Below are 19,948 nucleotides of genomic sequence, written 5' to 3' on the forward strand. Positions count from 1 at the left end.
CATCTCTTTCCAATTCGTCCTCCCAACTCCAGAGATCCTGTGTAGGTAGGTCCTGTTGCCGCCTTCCATGCCGCTTGGTCCTATGGTGGGTAATTCTGTCACGATCGTGTGGCGGATTGACGGACCAAAATGCAGCTTTTGGAAAATAAGCCATCTTCTTTATTAAACACAATACGAAGATGAACACGACACAAAAACTCTATACAAAATAACAAAACAACAAAACGACCGTGAAGCTACAAACGATGTGCACATACAAACAGGCTACAAACGTTCTTACATAGACAATTACCCACAACCAATGAGAGCCTATGGCTACCCTAAATAAGGCTCCCAATCAGAGACAACCGAAATCAGCTGTCTCTAATTGGGAACTCATTCAGGTAACCATAGACTCTCCTAGATAACTAACCACCATAGACAATGCTAAACATCTACACTCAACACAAAACCATATACTACACCCATTAACCCCTTTACCAAATAAACACCCAAAACAACAAAACATAAACATTCCCCATGTCACACCCTGACCTAACTAAAATAATAAAGAAAACAAAGAATAATAAGGCCAGGGCGTGACAAGTATTCAAACCCCTTGACTTTTTCCACATTTTGCTGCGTTACTGCCTTATTCTAAAATGTATTAAATTGTTTTTTTTCCCTCATCGATCTACACACAATGCTCCATAATGACAAAGCAAAAACTTTTTTTTTTTTTTAATCACAATGTATGAAATAAAAAAAACTGAAATATCACATTTACATCATTATTCAGACGCTTTACTCAGTACTTTGTTGAACACCTTTGTCAACGAATACAGCATCAAGTCTTCTTGGGTATGACGCTAAAAGTTTGGCACACCTGTATTTGGGGAGACTCTCCCCTTCTTCTCTGCAGATCCTCTCAAGCTCTGTCAGGTTGGATGGTTGCTGCACAACTATTTTCAGGTCTCTCCAGAGATGTTCGTTAGGGTTCAAGTCCGGTCTCTGGCTGGGCCACTCAAGGACATTCAGAGACTTGTCACGAAGTCACTCCTGCGTTGTCTTGGCTGTGGGCATAGGGTCGTTGTCCTGTTGGAAGGTGAACCCTCGCCCCGGTCTGAGATCCTGAGCGCTCTGGAGCAGGTTTTCGTCAAGGAGCTCTCTGATTGGTGGAGTACTGCAGAGATGGTTGTCCTTCTGGAAGGTTCTCCCATCTCCACAGCTCTATCAGAGTGACCATCAGGTTATTGGTCACCTCCCTGACCAAGGCCCTTCTCCCCCGATGCTCAGTTTGGCCGGGCGTACAGCTCTAGGAAGAGTCTTGGTGGTTCCAAACTTCTTCCATTTAAGAATGATGGAGGCCACTGTGTTATTGGGGACCATCAATGCTGCAGAAATGTTTTGGTACCCTTCCCCTGTGCCTCGACACAATCCTGTCTCAGAGCTCTACAGACAATTCCTTCGACCTCATGGCTTGGCTTTTGTTCTGACATGCACTGTGTTACCTTATAGACAGGTGTGTGCCTTTCCAAATCATGTCCAATCAATTGAATTTACCACAGGTGATGCACCTGAGCACAATTTTGAGTCTCATAACAAAGGGTCTGAATACTTACAGTATGTAAAAAAGGTATTTATGTTTTTCATTTTTAATACATTTGCAAACATTTCTAAAAACCTGTTTTCACTTTGTCATTATGGGGCATTGTGTGTAGATTGCTGAGGATTTCATAAAAAAATCTATTTTAGATGAAGGCTGTAGCTTAACAAAATGTGGAAAAAGTCTAGGGATCTGAATATTTTCCCAAGTCACTGTATATATTTTTTCAAATTACAATTTTTTGGTGCACATTTTGGTCTTTAATGAAGGGCAAACAAACACTCCACTGTTAACAGAAAGCATGTTGTGTGGTGGTGTGTGTTGACATATGGGGCAGTATTTGTCATCTGTGTGGACTAAAAGAATGCGACGGGCGTGTCACAGTGATAGATAGCTGACCTGTTTGGTTCCACTAGCCAATTAAAAGTTTTATAACAACATGCTATGGAAACAGCTGGGGGACATTTGACACATCATAATCAGCAAGACACTAGATGGTGGGGGCTTGTAGTGGTAAATAAAATCATACAGAATATACACGTATCTGACTCTAGGGGAGGGCAGAGGTTAGTGAGATGGATCAATTAGGTCATACACTTTTAACCCATATGGGTCCTGGTCACAAGTAGTGCACTATATAGGGAATATGGTACCAATTAGGTCTCACAGCCTGAGATACAAGTTTATGTTGTTATATCTCTCACCTGTTGGTACAGTTGAGCATTAGGAACAAGCATCATCTGAAAAATATCTAATGAGTTCAAACGCAATAAATCCCAACCTAATAAGCAGACAGCTTCAGTATTGTTGCATCTTACCTAATGCAGTGAGTTTTCAGCTATGTGGGTCTGGTTTCAAAAAGCTTGGGCATGCCTAAGAATAGTAGCGTTGTGTATCTGTGTAGTCTTGTTTGCGTGGACATATAATAACCAGTAGGTTTGTTTGCGTGAGCAATAGTTATGTGTTTGTGTGCGTAGGACTGTGCTTATCTACAGATGGTCGGGGTGTTTCAAGCTTGGCTGAGAGGAGCTCAGAGGAGCCAGCAGCTGTCCAGGAGCCTCCTGCTGTTTCTTCCCTATGATTTATCATTGCCACCGTCCACTGAGAGGAAAACAACCTGCAATGTGATGGCTCCTGTTCATCTAATGTGCCTCAGTGAAGAGCCTGCTTGGTTCACTCTGTACACTGTATTTCTGCGTCACAAATGGCATCCTATTTGAAAGATTGGGCTGATCTGTCACCCACTTGCTCTTCCCCGGTAAGAGGGGAATGAGGCAACCTACACACAACCAACAGGAAATAGATGTGGGAAGGATGTGGTTATCTGTAATACAGGAAAATAAGAGCAATGAATATATGCAATGGATCAACAGGATAAGCAAATGGATCCAGAATAGAATGGACTAATACCAACAGTAGCACAGCTGGGGCAATAATAACACTCATAATATAATAATAGAACTACAAATGCAAACAACTATCAGCAACTGCAACCAGTAACAGTAAACACACCAAGGTACAACAATAACAACAACTCACATCAGCACACACTCCAACACACAAGTCCACTCAGAGGAGAAGTGGAGAAGTGAGGAGACACTGGCCTGCACAGTCAGAAGAGCTGTCAGGTATCCTGCCTCTAACAATGTGCCCCTTAGCAACCAATCAGGGCCCATTTCACACAGATCAGGGATAGTTTGAGAGACCGGTTTATGGTGCCCCTAGACTCTCATGCACCGCTCCTGGGGAATGGAGTGTGCAGCTTGAAAGGATTCTGAGGTGCTGATAACCTCCATCGGCAGGGAATTTGTAGCACTATTCCCTGTAGTGTACTACTGGTCTTTCACTTGCAAGGCCGCAGGGCAGACCGGGCACCAGAACGAATCAGTTGGAAGGGCATTTGATTTCCATAGGTGGGCACGTTTTTTCACGGAACCTCCTATGTGTGCCCACGCTTGTGTTTTCACATTCTTTTCAATGGATGTAATAGTAAAGACCATAGGCAGCTAGTGAGTTTCAAGTTTGGGGAAGCTTACAATTTACCCTACCATTTTTACTAATCTGCATGCCAGTTATGATTATTTTGATATGCATATGCACAGTTTCATTTCAATAATAATGTTTTTATTTCTCAAAATCATTGCCATGTGGTTAATCATAAAAATATGAAGTCAAATGATAAAAATCTCAAAGTTAAAATTCAACTATAGTGAGAGCACTAGCCTCAGTCATAAAGTATGGACTCATTTATACAATATACCAGGGCTGCCCAACCCTCTTCCTGGAGATCTACCATCCTAATTTAACACACCTGATTCTACTAGTCAGCTGCTCAACATAACCTTAACTAGCTGAATCAGATATGTTAAATTAGGGTTGGACTGAAAACCTACAGGACAGTAGATCTCCAGGAAAAGGGTTGGGCAGCCCTGCACTATACAGATGCAGTAGGCCTATAACTTCCATGTTCAATTATAGTAAGTAAAAGCCGGCAATACAAATCAGTAGAACATATTCTGATGAAAATGTTTCTTTCAGTCACATTCATCTCTCTGTTACGCCTGTATGCCTCCCTTTCTACACTATATCCAAAAGTATGTGGACGACCCTTCAAATTAGTGGATTTGGCTATTTAAGCAACAGCCGTTGCTGGCACGTGTATAAAATTGAGCACACAGCCATGCAATCTCCATAGACAAACATTGGCAGTAGAAATGCCTTACTGAAGAGTTCATTGACTTTCAATGTGGCAATGTCATAGGATGCCACCTTTCCAACAAGTCAGTTTGTTAAACTTCTGCCCTGATAGAGCTGCCTCAGTCAACTGTAAGGGCTGTTATTGTGAAGTGGAAACATCTAGGCGCAACAACGGCTCAGCCGCGTAGTGGTAGGCCACACAAGCTCACAGAATGGGATTGCCTAGTGGTGAAGCGCGTAGCGCGTAAAAATCATCTGTCCTCGGTTGCAAAACTCTAAAGAATTCCAAACTGCCTCTGGAAGCAATGTCAGCACAATAACTGTTTGTCGAAAGCTTCATGAAATGGGATTCCATGGCCGAGCAGCCGAACACAAGCCTAACATCACCATGCGCAAAGCAAAATGTCGGCTGGAGTGGTGTAAAGCTCGCGGCCATTGCACTCTGGATATTGTTATTCTTATTGTGTTACTTTTTATTATAACTTTTTTTATTTTAGCCTACTTGGTAAATATTTTCTTCTTCTTGAACTGCACTGTTGGTTAAGGGTTTGTAAATAAGCATTTCCCGGTAAAGTCTACACTTGTTGTATTCTGCGCATGTGGCAAATAAAGTTTGATTTTGTTTGAGCAGTGGAAAACGCATTCTCTGAAATTATGAATTACACTTCACCATCTGGCAGTCCGATGGACGAATCTGGGTTTGGCGGATGCCAGGAGAATGCTACCTGCCCGAATGCATAGTGCCAACTGTAAAGTTTGGTGGAGGACGAATAATGGTCCGGGGCTGTTTTTCATGGTTCGGGCTAAGCCCCTTAGTTCCAGTGAAGGGAAATCTTAACGCTACAGCATACAATGACATTCTAGACGATTCTGTGCTTCCAACTTTGTGGCAACAGTTTGGAGAAGGCCCTTTCCTGTTTCAGCATGACAATGCCTCCGTGCACAAAGTGAGGTCCATACAGAAATGGTTTGTCGAGATCGGTGTGGAAGACTTGACTTGCCTGAACAGAGCCCTGACCTCAACCCCATCGAAAACCTTTGGGATGAATTGGAATGACGACTGCGAGCCATGCCTAATCTCTCAACATCAGTGCCCGACCTCACTAATGCTCTTGTGGTTGAATGGAAGCAAGTCTCCCAGAAATGTTCCAACATCTAGTGGAAAGCCTTCCCAGAATAGTGGAGACTGTTATAGCAGTAAAGAGAGGACCAACTCCATATTCATGCACATGTATATATAGTGTATCTGTCTTGAATTCTTGAGCTATTGATAGTGAAGTGCAGCATTGTACCAAATCATCACTTGGTCCAGCCCGAAGCTGTTGCTAGAAAACTTGCAAACACGCTTGTGATTTTAAACAATCCACAGCAAAAAAAAATCTAATGATCCTCTGTGGCTAGGTCATGCTCCCTGGGGAAGTATTTTGAATGATTTTGTTTAGACAGGAGTAATTATATAATGTTTGCGAAACATTTACTTTAGGGCATTCCAGCATCCACCCGCCAACTTTCCTTTCCAATTTACAAGAGTCTGAAACTAGAGATCTGTATATAGTAATGAAATGTTCATGTCTCTGACCTAACAATGGGAGTTGTTGTCCCAAAGGCAGGAAGGCAGGCGACAAGCTTAGGTCTGCATATTATTCCCATAGAAATGAATGGGGCTTATACTGGGCAGATTTTGGCAAGTGTGAGCCCTCTCGTATCGGCTCTTCCTCTCTACTGTAACTATATCACCGGAAAAGCATCAGAGTGGCAAAACAGGAATAGTATGACATGCCATACTCTTTTGGTCCAGATAGCATCAGATACATGGTCTACACATACTGACAGAAGCGCGCTGTTTCGCTCACGCGGATACTTTAACTGAGATTGATGCGTATTTCTGTTGGGGCACGTCTCCGTCAAATTAATGGTCAATATTTCAATATTTTATTTGGACGGGCAAGGAGGTACGGAAGGCTGGTGTCGTGGTAATTTCCTGTATTACTCAATGATGAGAGAGCCAACCACACACAAGTCAGAGTTATATTATAAATTCCATCTTTAATAATATATGAGCTTCACCATAGCCCTCTTTGACTCTCAGATCAATTCAGTGTCTATAAATTAATTCTCTGAGAGTGTCTACAAAACAATTCTTAGTATCATTTATAGCCAAGATACACCCCTCTCAACTTACAAATAACCTTTTACTTGAAAGAGGAGTATCCCATAGCTAGATAGCATTAGCTATAAATTATCGTTCAGTTTGGTCTCCTAAGACGAGGTTTCAATCCCATGCTTGGTACCACAACATTACCTCATCCAATGGCATATATCAATTGTCAATTGAGATACTTCCATCTCAAATACACCCCCTCCTGGATAAGCTCAGAAAAGACAGTGAGCCTATTAGGTCATATACTAGGTCAAGATAAGGGCAACCTCAGAGGGGACATACAATGGTTCCAGACACTGCCATACTCCTTCCCCCAATGAGAAAAGTAGGGAGTGACTGGCGTACAGACATTGTATGAGATAACTAACTGGTTCCCCATTAATAACGCCATCCCTTCACATGGTTTAGGAATAGTTACATACACATTCCCATAAGAAGACAATGTTCCATTCTGTCCTCCTCCCCTTCTGATATTCTACATAGCACCACATGGTTTAACAGATACATTGACATATGAAGACAAGCCTGACCTCTCCCCTCTCTGGGCCCCAAGTGACTAAGCCCTAGCTCAGAAGTGATAACTGCAACTGCCAACCCTATAGTCCAAAGGGTCTAATGACAAGTATCTCACAAGCATATGATGAAAATAAAAAACCTTATCAATAATACCCAACTCATTCTGATTCAGCCACGACACTGGCCAGGCCGCCTAAGGCCTGCCCATTACGTCGGCCCTGCCGTGAGGCCAGACAGTATTCCAGGGCGCATTCTCAGAGCATGTACAGACCAGCTAGCAGGCATCTTCAAGGTCATGTTCAACCTCTCCTTGTCCCAGTCTGTAATCCCCACATGTTTCAAGCTGACCACTCTTGTTCCCAAGAACTCAAAAGCTACCTGCCACAATAACTACCGCCCTGTAGCACTCACATCTATAATCATGAAGTGCATTGAAAGGCTGGTCATGGCACACATACTGTAAACTACATCATCCCAGACACCCTAGACCCACTCCAATTTGCATACCGCCCCAACAGATCTACAGACGATGCAATCTCAATTGCACTCAACACTGCCTACTCCAAACTGGACAAAAGGAATACCAATGTGATAATGCTGTTCAGCTCAGCGTTCAACACCACAGTGGCCTCCAAGCTCGTCACCAAGCTCGGGAGTCTGGGACTGAACGCCTCCCTCTGCAACTGGATCCTGGACTACCTGACAGGCTGACCCCAGGAAGTAAGAGTAGGCCACTCTGAGAAGTCGCCACTCTGACCTTCAACACGTGGGCCCCCCCGGGGTGTGTGCTTAGCCCCCTGCTGTACTCCCTGTTTATCCATGACTGTGTGGCCATGCACAACTCCATCTCCATCATCAAGTTTGCTGACTACATGACGGTAGTAGGCCTGATCAACAACGCCGATGAGACAGCCTACAGGGAGGAGGTCAGAGACCTGGCAGTGTGGTGCCAGGACAACAACCTCTCCCTCAGCATCAGTGTCACGTAGAGTAGGCCAGAAGGCTAAACTGGAAAACCTAACAAAACCTATCAAAATAAAAAGATGGCGGAGCCGCAAAAGTTCTTCTGTGCAAAGGTGTTTATTTACAAGGTGATTCCGGAACAAAAACAACAGTACTGCCATCAAACGTCTACCTTATGGGACAGCTTAAAAACAATGCTGCCCCATCCACAGCTTGATCCAAAATGCCTCCCCATAAACTGAAAGAGAGGCTCCTTTTGTAGGACTAGCCCCTCCCCTCAGAACAATTACTACCCTAATTAATTAAGCAATTACCTAGTCAAACCTACATTTTCCATTAACTAAACATACTAAAGGATATACATTGCAACACAGTTTTAAACAATATCACAACATAACATTTACAACATTACATCACTACTGACAGTATCTTTCAATATGCCCAAATGTCCATTTACATTAATGAGCCATTTGGGACAGGCACTATAAAGTCAGCCCAATCCCTTAGCTCGGGTCCTTTTCCAGCATACCCAGAAGCTACAGAGATGGAGAGAGAGAGGAACAGAACAAACAACGCACTCGTCCACAACATTGATAAGTATAATAAATATTGTATATCTTAAAATATGAACATTGACAAGTGTGAAATGTATGTACTAAGACAGAAGTTCATTTGTGTGTCGACCCACATTGTTAACTTGTCTTATAACGGAGCAGGGAGGAGCTTTCGGGAAAAGCTGACCACGACTCCATTTTGTTGCTTCCAGCCTACAAACAGAAACTAAAACAACAAGCTCCCTCACTCAGGTCTGTTCAACGCTGGTCCGACCAATCTGATTCCACGCTTCAAAACTGCTTCGATCACGCGGATTGGGATATGTTCCGCATTGCGTCCAACAACAATATTGACGAATACGCTGATTCGGTGAGCGAGTTCATTAGAAAGTGCTCACAGCAACGATTAAAACATTCCCAAACCAGAAACCCGTGGATTGATGGCAGCATTCGCGTGAAACTGAAAGCGCAAACCATTGCTTTTAACCAGGGCAAGGTGACCGGAAACATGACCGAATACAAACAGTGTAGCTATTCTCTCCGCAAGGCAATCAAACAAGCTAAGCATCAGTATAGAGACAAAATAGAGTCGCAATTCAACAGCTCAGACACAAGAGGTAGGTGGCAGGGTCTACAGTCAATCACGGATTACAAAAAGAAACCAGCCCCGTCGTGGACCAGGATGTCTTGCTCCCAGACAGGCTAAATAACTTTTTTGCTCGCTTTGAGGACAATACAGTGCCACTGACACGGCCCGCTACCAAAACCTGTGGTCTCTCCTTCACTGCAGCCGAGGTGAGTAAAACATTTAAACGTGTTAACCCTCGCAAGGCTGCAGGCCCAGACGGCATTCCCAGCCGCGTCCGTAGAGCATGCGCAGACCAGCTGGCTGGTGTGTTTAAGGACATGTTCAATCAATCCTTATCCCAGTCTGCTGTTCCCACATGCTTTAAGAGGGCCACCATTGTTCCTGTTCCGAAGAAAGCTAAGGTAACTGAGCTAAACGACTACCGCCCCGTAGCACTCACTTCTGTCATCATGAAGTGCTTTGAGAGACTAGTCAAGGACCATATCACCTCCACCCTACCTGACACCCTAGACCCACTCCAATTTGCTTACCGACCCAATAGGTCCACAGATGACGCAATCGCAACCACACTGCACACTGCCCTAACCCATCTGGACAAGAGGAATACCTATGTGAGAATGCTGTTCATCGACTACAGCTCAGCATTTAACACCATAGTACCCTCCAAACTCGTCATCAAGCTCGAGACCCTGGGTCTCGACCCCGCCCTGTGCAACTGGGTCCTGGACTTCCTGATGGGCCGCCCTCAGGTGGTGAGGGTAGGTAACAACATCTCCACCCCGCTGATCCTCAACACCGGGGCCCCACAAGGGTGCGTTCTGAGCCCTCTCCTGTACTCCCTGTTCACCCACGACTGCGTGGCCATGCACGCCTCCAACTCAATCATCAAGTTTGCGGACGACACTACAGTGGTAGGCTTGATTACCAACAACGACGAGACGGCCTACAGGGAGGAGGTGAGGGCCCTCGGAGTGTGGTGTCAGGAAAATAACCTCACACTCAACGTCAACAAAACAAAGGAGATGATTGTGGACTTCAGGAAAGAGCAGAGGGAGCACCCCCCCTATCCACATCGACGGGACAGTAGTGGAGAAGGTGGAAAGTTTTAAGTTCCCCGGTGTACACATCACGGACAAACTGAATTGGTCCACCCACACAGACAGCGTTGTGAAGAAGGCGCAGTAGCGCCTCTTCAACCTCAGGAGGCTGAAGAAATTCGGCTTGTCACCAAAAGCACTTCTACAGATGCACAATCGAGAGCATCCTGTCGGACTGTATCACCGCCTGGTATGGCAACTGTTCTGCCCACAACCGTAAGGCTCTCCAGAGGGTAGTGAGGTCTGCACAACGCATCACCGGGGGCAAACTACCTGCCCTCCAGGACACCTACACCACCCAATGTCACAGGAAGGCCATAAAGATCATCAAGGACAACAACCACCCAAGCCACTGCCTGTTCACCCCGCTATCATCCAGAAGGCGAGGTCAGTACAGGTGCATCAAAGCAGGGACCGAGAGACTGAAAAACAGCTTCTATCTCAAGGCCATCAGACTGTTAAACAGCCACCACTAACATTTAGTGGCCGCTGCCAACATACTGACTCAACTCCAGCCACTTAAATAATGGGAATTGATGGAAATTATGTAAAAATGTACCACTAGCCACTTTAAACAATGCCACTTAATATAATGTTTACATACTCTACCTTACTCATCTCATATGTATATACTGTACTTTATATCATCTACTGCATCTTGCCATCTTTATGTAATACATGTATCACTAGCCACTTTAAACTATTCCACTTTATGTTTACATACCCTACATTACTCATCTCATATGTATATACTGTACTCTATACCATCTACTGCATCTTGCCTATGCCGTTCTGTACCATCACTCATTCATATATCTTTATGTACATATTCTTTATCCCTTTACACTTGTGTGTATAAGGGAGTAGTTGTGGAATTGTTAGGTTAGATTACTTGTTGGTTATTACTGCATTGTCGGAACTAGAAGCACAAGCATTTCGCTACACTCGCATTAACATCTGCTAACCATGTGTATGTGACAAATACATTTTGATTTGATTTGATTTGATGAATGTGTGTGTGCGTTAAAGAACCAAATGCTGCCCGCGGCCAGTGACGGACTTCTACGTCACAATCAGCAAGACCGAGGAGCTGATCGTGGACTACTGGAAAGGGGGGAGGGCCGCAGTGTAGACGGTCAAGAGTTTCAAGTTCCTCTGTGTCCACATCGCTGAGGACTTAACAGGGCCCTCTCATACCAGAACAGTTGTTAAAAAGGTACGGCAATGTCTCTTCTCCTTCCAAAGGCTGAAATGGCCCCTCAGATCCTTAAGAACCTTCACAGCTGCACCATCAAGAGCATCCTTACAAGTTGTATCACCGTCTGGTATGGCAACTGCCGAAAGGCCCTACAGAGGGTGGTGCGGACTGCCCACCGCATCACTGGGGTAAGCTTCCAGCCATCCAAGACGTACAAGTACATGTCAGGCGACGTCTGATAAAGGCCTGAAAGATTGGCGAAGACTCCAGCCACCCGAGCCATGGACTGTTCTCCATGCTCCTGTCTGGCAGGCGGTATCGGTTCATCAAGGCCCAGACCAACAGACTTCTAAACAACTTCTATACTCTGGCCATAATACTGTTAAATGGCTAACAGCTACTGCTCTCCCTTTCTACCCCCCCTCTCACACGACCCATGTCTCAATTGTCTCAAGGCTTAAAAATCCTCCCCTTTATCTACACTGATTGAAGGGGATTTAACAAGTGACATCAATAAGGGATCATAGCTTTCACTTGTATTCACCGGGTCAGTCTACGTCATGAAAGGAGCAGGTGTTCCTAATGTTTTGTACACTCAGTGTATATTACCATAAGTATTTATATATTCCTGCTACCAGTCACTTTTCAGGCCTGTTTACACTGCTATATTGTTCACTATTATTAGTAATCTTGCTACCAGTCACTTTCTCCTAATCCCTGCCTACATGTACATATCAACTACTCCAGTATCCCTGCACACTGTAAATGTGGTACCGGCACTGACCCTGTATATAGCTTAGTCTCCTGTTTTTTTTTCTTCCTTCGAATTTTTCATGTTTTTTTGTTGTATTTTGTCGTGACAAATACAACTTGAAACTACTTTTGACCAGGACCCATAGGGGGCTTGGTCAAAAGTAATGCACTATATGGAATAGGGTGCCATTTGGGATGCATCCCTAAAGTGTCTCAGTGGAGAGACTGGTTGGTTTTCTCTGTGAGGAGCTTGGCCTGACCTGTGTAGGGCTATGGGACGCCTGGAGAGAAGATGTGGCTCTCATCAGCTGCAAGAGAGAGTGCCATGTTCCCCTTAGTCTTGGTCAGGACCCAGGAGAGATTGGCCGCTCGTCTAATTGGTGGTGATTAAAGGCCTTTTACTGCTGATCACAGCACTTAGGTCAACAAAACAGACATACATATTGAGACAAGGGAGAGGACTACCCCCCCACTGATTTAACACGGCCAGAAACATGCACACATACACAAACATGCATGAATAGATGCACGGATGCATATTATGCACGCACATGTGGCGCAGTGGTCTAGGGCACTGCATCGCAGTGCTAGCTGCGCCACCAGAGTCTCTGGGTTCTGCCCAGGCTCTGTCGCAGCCGGCCGCAACCGGGAGGTCCGTGGGGCGACGCACAATTGGCATAGCGTCGTCCGGGTTAGGGAGGGTTTGGCCGGTAGGGATATCCTTGTCTCAGTAGGTGTAATGAAATGTAAAAAAAATGTATGCACTCTATTGTAAGTCGCTCTGGATAAGAGCGTCTGCTAAATGACTAAAATGTAAATGCACATGTATGCAAGCAAGCACACACACATACTTTCTGTTTTTTCACAGAGTAGGCCTACTCACTGATCAGTGATTGATGCTTTTATGTAACGCTCTGTACAGGAGGGAAGCAGTTTTCTATCAGACCCCTGGGACTCTGACCAACCCCACACCAGACAGGGAGCATCCTACACTACTACTACTCTGTCACCCTTCTCTGTCTAACACTCTTAGTGTCTCTCTTTCTCAGTCGCACTCTCACCTCTGCACCTCTCTCTCCCCCTCTGTCCTTTTCACATGCCTGCCTCACCCAAGGACCTCTTCAGACCCCCAGATGGCGACTCAACTCCCAAGACGAAAGAGGGAAACAGAGTGAGGTGGACCGATAAAAGCAGGAAAGGGCGGAAGAAATGAAAGGGACTGAAGTAAAGAGAGAAAGAGAAAAAGGAGAGAGAGATACAATCAGTCCATGAGTCCTTGGTGAGCGTCTCAAATACACCAGGGGAGAGAAAACGCTAAGCATTCCCGAGACAGTAACTACCAGTTTACCAGAGTAATTTAAAATGATGAAGCAGAAAGGAACATTTCTAACCAGCCTTGAAACACCAGCAGAGCCTCTGTGGCTGTTCAGGGCTGTGAAGGTAACACTCTGTTCAATTTCACAGAGAGAGAGAAGGTCTGAATTCCCTCTCACGGCAGGAGATCGGCCAATTAAAGAATGATTGGGGAAGAATGGGGTGCTACAGTGGGAAGCAAAGGAGAGAGGGGTGGAACATAACTCACACGGAAGAACATTGGAGGAAAAGAAGAATATGAAAAAATCACCAGACTCCCTTTTATGAAAAGTTTAATTAATTGGGTAATCTTCACAGAATCCAGGTATTTTTTCCCACATGGCGACTGTGGTATTAATCAAACGCAGACAGCTGAGTGAATTAGTGTGTGGTGCTGATAATAAATGATGAGGGAGAGTCCTGCTGCCATGTCTGAATGATTTCTGCAGAGGACTGATATCCCATCTACTTCTCTATGAGACAGAGAGGGATCTGTTAGAAAGGACTAAAATAGCATCTTAATGCTTTACCAATAAAGCTATAATTACGTGTGGGAGTTATGATAATTGTAGCCATGGTAAATGTAATTAACAGCAGAACTATACTGAGCTGTTGGTCTGGCATCACAATAATTAATATGTTTACACTTCCTGCTATCAAATAACAGTGTAGTACATTACACAAAAGAAGACAATGTTCAAATGAGAGTCTTGGGATCAGCAGATCGAGGCCAGCGAGTTATTCCTAAATTAAGGTATAATAAAGTAATTTCACTGCAGTGTGATGACTTAACCCTGGCCAGAGAAAAACACAAGTAAGCGCTTTGGGGTCCCATTCACAATCATTACTAAACTATTTCATCATACTTCATCTAATGTTGAGGGTGCTCCATTTGTCTCCTCTGCAGGCAAATCAATAGCCAATACAGAGTAGGGCAGGATTGTCATCTAAATGAGGACCTTCAAATTATTTATCTGTTCTGGAGCTACCTTGACCAGCCTTAGTTTTACACCTTAAACATCTCATGTGTTACCCTAGTTCAGTTCTCTACATGTTTTCATTGGATAAGAGAAGTTTAGTGGAAGAGTAAAGCTCACACTAACACTTTAGTCCATTGCAAATGCTTGGCACTTACACCAGCACTGCTCTAAATATGTATTTTCATGCAGTTTGTGGCCCAACTTTCAAGCAGCCATCAACAGGTTAATTTCAGTAAAAACTAAAAAAGTAGATGACCTGGATATGATCTTTTGCCTGTCCACGACCACTCTCTTGCCTGCCCCGTGGATTATAATAAATATCCGAGACTCAAACCATCTGCCTCCCGTGTCTGCGTCTGGGTCTCGCCCTGTATCTTTATAAAACTGGGCATACTTGAACCAGTCAGTAAAGATATAAAGGAGTTGAAGGCAAGCCTCGAAATGAGTAATAAAAAAGCTGCGATGGAGAAATGGAGAAAGAAACAAACAAGCTCAAAGGTAGTCAATACTATTGAAACGGACATTAAAGAACTTAAAAAGGAGAGCATGTATCAGAGAAGCCTTACTTGAAATACATACTAAATCTATGTGGGAAAATCTGGTACTTACTAGTATCAAATGAGGGTGAAGATACTGAAAGTGTGGTGAAATAATTATTTCCTAAAATGCTACAGATCCCAGGCGATACTGTCGACAAACTCGACCATGTACACCATTTCGGGCAGAGAGGACAGAGATATGAGCGCCCAATCGTTGCCAAATGTGCATTCTTTAAGATGAAAAATAATGGTTGAAAGCCGGGGCAAAAGACTCACTGGCATGAAAATAGGCATGAATGATCAGTTCCTGAAGGAAATTGCAGAATGGTGCAAAGTTCTGTACCCACTCTAGATTAAAAGGGAAACGTGAAGCTCTTGTAGTCAATAAACTGTATATTGATAACCAACTGTTCCGAGACACCAAGACTACTCCATGACTATTCTAAATAATACAAAGATCCCATAGAGGAGTTGAATAATGGAACACCCATTGATGACTAGAAACGATTCGGTTTGCCGTTTTGTGTGGATTAATTGTCAGAGTAGAGGACATTGTGCATTTCAGGTAAAATAACAACTCAATGTTTATATCCCAGGACAAAATTAGCTAGCAATAGCAAGCTAGCTAAATAGGACAAATTAGCTAGCAAGTGCAAGCTAACTAGCCATACATGTTTAATGCTTTTCGATGCATATTTGTGGCCTGCTGGAGGTCATTTTGCAGGGCTCTGGCAGTGCTCCTCCTTGCACAAAGGCGGAGGTAGCGGTCCTGCTGCTGGGTTGTTGCCCTCCTACGGCCTCCTCCACGTCTCCTGATGTACTGGCCTGTCTCCTGGTAGCGCCTCCATGCTCTGGACACTACGCTGACAGACACAGCAAACCTTCTTGCCACAGCTCGCATTGATGTGCCATCCTGGATGAACTGCACTACCTGAGCCACTTGTGTGGGTTGTAGACTCCGTCTCATGCTACCACTAGAGTGAGAGCACCGCCAGCATTCAAAAGTGACCAAAACATCAGCCAGGAAGCATAGGAACGTCTGTGGTCACCACCTGCAGAATCACTCCTTTATTGGGGGTGTCTTGCTAATTGCCTTTAATTTCCACCTTTTGTCTGTTCCATTTGCACAACAGCATGTGAAATTTATTGTCAATCAGTGTTGCTTCCTAAGTGGACAGTTTGATTTCACAGAAGTGTGATTGACTTGGAGTTACATTGTGTTGTTTAAGTGTTCCCTTTATTTTTTTGAGCAGTGTATATACAGTACCAGTCAAAAGTTTGGACACACCTACTCATTCAAGGGTTTCTTTATTTTGTATTATTTTCTACATTGTAGAATAATAGTGGAGGCATCAAAACTATGAAATAAGAGTTTATATATTTTTGACCTCTAAGTCAGTTAAGAACAAATTCTTATTTACAATGACTGCCTACCCTGGGCAAACCCTAACGACGCTGGGCCAATTGTCCACCGCCCTACGGGACTCCCAACCACGGCCGGTTGTGATACAGCCTGGAATTGAACCAGGGTCTGTAGTGATGCCTCTAGCACTGAGATACAGTGCCTTAGACCGCTGCGCCACTCAGGAGCCCAAGAACATATGGAATCATATAAACTCAGCAAAAAAAGAAACATCCTCTCACTGTCAACTGCGTTCATTTTCAGCAAATGTAAATATTTGTATGAACCTAACATGTTGACCATAGTGGGACACGTCGTGTGCACGAGCGTCGCAAAATAAATGTTGAAATCCATTTTCTTCAATTATTGCACCCACATTGCTCGAGTGCGCCAACGAGCGTCTGCAATGCCAAGGGATAAAATAGAAATCCTTTCTATTTCTGACGCAGATCGCACTACAAGTCCTGCCTCTCCCATCTCCTCATTGGTTTATAGAAGCATGTACCCACATGCCATCTCATTGGTTATACCCACGTGGGTGATTGAAAGATTAAATGTTTTACAAGTTGTCTAGTAATACTATGAAATTGTAGATGCCAATCACCATATAAGTTCAAAGATGAAAAAGTCTGGAAGGAGGCGAGATGACTAGAAACGATTCGGTTTGCCGTTTTGTGTGGATTAATTGTCAGTGTAGAGGACATTGTGCATTTCAGGTAAAATAACAACTCAATGTTTATATCCCAGGACAAAATTAGCTAGCAATAGCAAGCTAGCTAAATAGGACAAATTAGCTAGCAAGTGCAAGCTAACTAGCCATACATGTTTAATGCTTTTCGACCTGTCCCCAAATTAATGTAATTGGTTCAGAGTTTGTTTTGATATTAACCTGAGTGTCATAATCGCGTTTGGTGTGGGGGAACAAAATACATTTACGCACGATAGCGCACACACACAGCCGGTTTGGATTCCGTGTTAGATTCAACAACTGTTAAGTACACTTCTTGGAGGGAACGCAACACCCTGCTACACTCAACTCCCCATGGAGTAAAAGAGGTATGTGATTTTAGGTGCGGGTAAGGATGGCAGAGAACATGACCGTTTACAGGGAATTTATTTCCTTAACATGGTAAATGTGGGGAAAAGGGGCTGGACAGAACCAAAGCAAGTTAGTTAGTCCCCACACCTACCTTACCTACCCACCCAGCCCTTACATATTCTTAACGCTACCTGGTGTGCTAACCAAAGTACAGGGGGTCTCCCGCAGGCCTCTTGCCTAAACACTCAAGGTGCCTTCCCCTTCCCACCAGGAACAAATGAAACAGAATAAGTCAAACTCAATGAACAATTTGAATAAACCAAAAACACTAAGGCCTACAAAATACTTAACAACAAATTTACCAACACAGCACATACAAAGAAGCTATCTTTTACTTAGAAAAAGGAACACTGGCTTTTATCCAGTTGGAGAAGGAGTTGGTAATTGAAAACAGCTGTTTCCCCTGAGGAGAGGGAGGGTTCAGAGCTCCAATAATCAATGGGGCCGACCAATCAGCTGCTTAGAATCCAGGAAGCCATTTCCTGAAATACACACATACAAACACATACAGACAAAAACAACACAGAAACTGGGGAACGTAACACCCCACCCCAAAACCTGCAAACTCCCAGTTTGCAATAACAAAAACCAATACGCATCCCCAGTTACTAAACCCGTGATAGAGCGTCAGCGACCACATTCACCGAACCCTTCACATAGTTAATTTGTCTTAAACAAATCTACTTTGAAATAAAAGTATACACCTCACACACAATGTTATGGGCTTAAAAAAAAAAGACACCTGTACCATATCAGATATATATTTGAAATGTTTTCAGTTTTGAGTTTGCATCTCAAACATGACCCTTTATATACATCACAGAGGACTGAAATATAACAAAACCGTTTGACATAGAAACACCCGATTTTTGACATTTAATTTAAAAAAAAAATCATTATGAAAAATATGAATAACATTCCACACATGAGGCCACTAGAGGGCGATATGGTCATTAACTGCAAATCAAATCAAAGTTTATTTGTCACGTGCGCGGAATACAACAGGTGTAGACCTTACAGTGTAATGCTTACTTACAGGCTCTAACCAATAGTGCGAAAAAAAGGTATGTGTGTGTGTGTGTAGGTAAGTAAAGAAATAAAATGACAGTAAAAAGACATTTGAAAATAACAGTAGCAAGGCTATATACAGACACCGGTTAGTCAGGCTTATTGAGGTAGTATGTACATGTAGGTATGGTCAAAGTGACTATGCTTATATGATGAACAGAGAGTAGCAGTAGCGTAAAAGTAGGGGTTGGCGGGAGGTGGGAGGTGGGACACAATGCAGATAGCCCAGTTAGCCAATGTGCAGGAGCACTGGTTGGTCGGGCCAATTGAGGTAGTATGTACATGGATGTATGGTTAAAGTGACTATGCATATAAGATAAACAGAGAGTAGCAGCAGCGTAAAAGAGGGGTGGGGGGGGGGGGGGGGGGGGGGGGGCACACAATGTAAATAGTCCGGCTAACCATTGGTTACCTGTTCAGAAGTCTTATGGCTTGGGGGTAAGAACTGTTGAGAAGCCTTTTTGTCCTAGACTTGGCACTCCGGTACCACTTGCCATGCGGTAGTAGAGAGAACAGTCTATGACTGGGGTTGCTGGGGTCTTTGACAATTTTTAGGGCCTTCCTCTGACACCGCCTGGTGTAGAGGTCCTGGATGGCAGGCAGCTTTGCTCCAGTGATGTATTGGGCCATACGCACTACCCTCTGAAGTGCCAGAGGCCGAGCAATTGCGGTCAGAGGCCGAGCAATTGCCATACCAGGCAGTGATACAACCGGTCAGGATGCTCTCGATGTTGCAGCTGTAGAACCTTTTGAGGATCTCAGGACCCATGCCAAATCTTTTTAGTCTCCTGAGGGGGAATAGGCTTTGTCGTGCCCTCTTCACGACTGTCTTGGTGTGTTTGCACCATACTAGTTTGTTGTTGATGTGGACACCAAGGAATTTGAAGCTCTCAACCTGCTCCACTACAGCCCCGTCGATGAGAATGGGGGCGTGCTCGGTGCTCCTTTTCCTGTAGTCCACAATCATCTCCTTAGTCTTGGTTACGTTGAGGGATAGGTTGTTATTCTGGCACCCCCCGGCCAGGTCTCTGGCCTCCTCCCTATAGGCTGTCTCGTTGTTGTCGGTGATCAGGCCTACCACTGTTGTGTCGTCTGCAAACTTAATGATGGTGTTGGACTCGTGCCTGGCCATGCAGTCGTGGGTGAACAGGGAGTACAGGAGGGGACTGAGCACGCACCCCTGTGGTGCTCCAGTGTTGAGGATCAGTGTGGCAAGAAAGGGATTTCTGATTAGACAGTCCATGAGTTAAGCAGAGGCTAGAGTACAATCTAAGCTGGGTGGCAGTCTGTTTCTGCTCTCCAGCCAACTCCATATCGAACTGTCATGCAAAGGGCTTTACAATGACAATGAGTAGGCAAAGCAGAAACAGATATGGGACCAGGCTAGCACAATA

This window comes from Salvelinus fontinalis, chromosome 18 (assembly GCF_029448725.1).
Source record: "Salvelinus fontinalis isolate EN_2023a chromosome 18, ASM2944872v1, whole genome shotgun sequence".
Classification (NCBI taxonomy): domain Eukaryota; kingdom Metazoa; phylum Chordata; class Actinopteri; order Salmoniformes; family Salmonidae; genus Salvelinus; species Salvelinus fontinalis.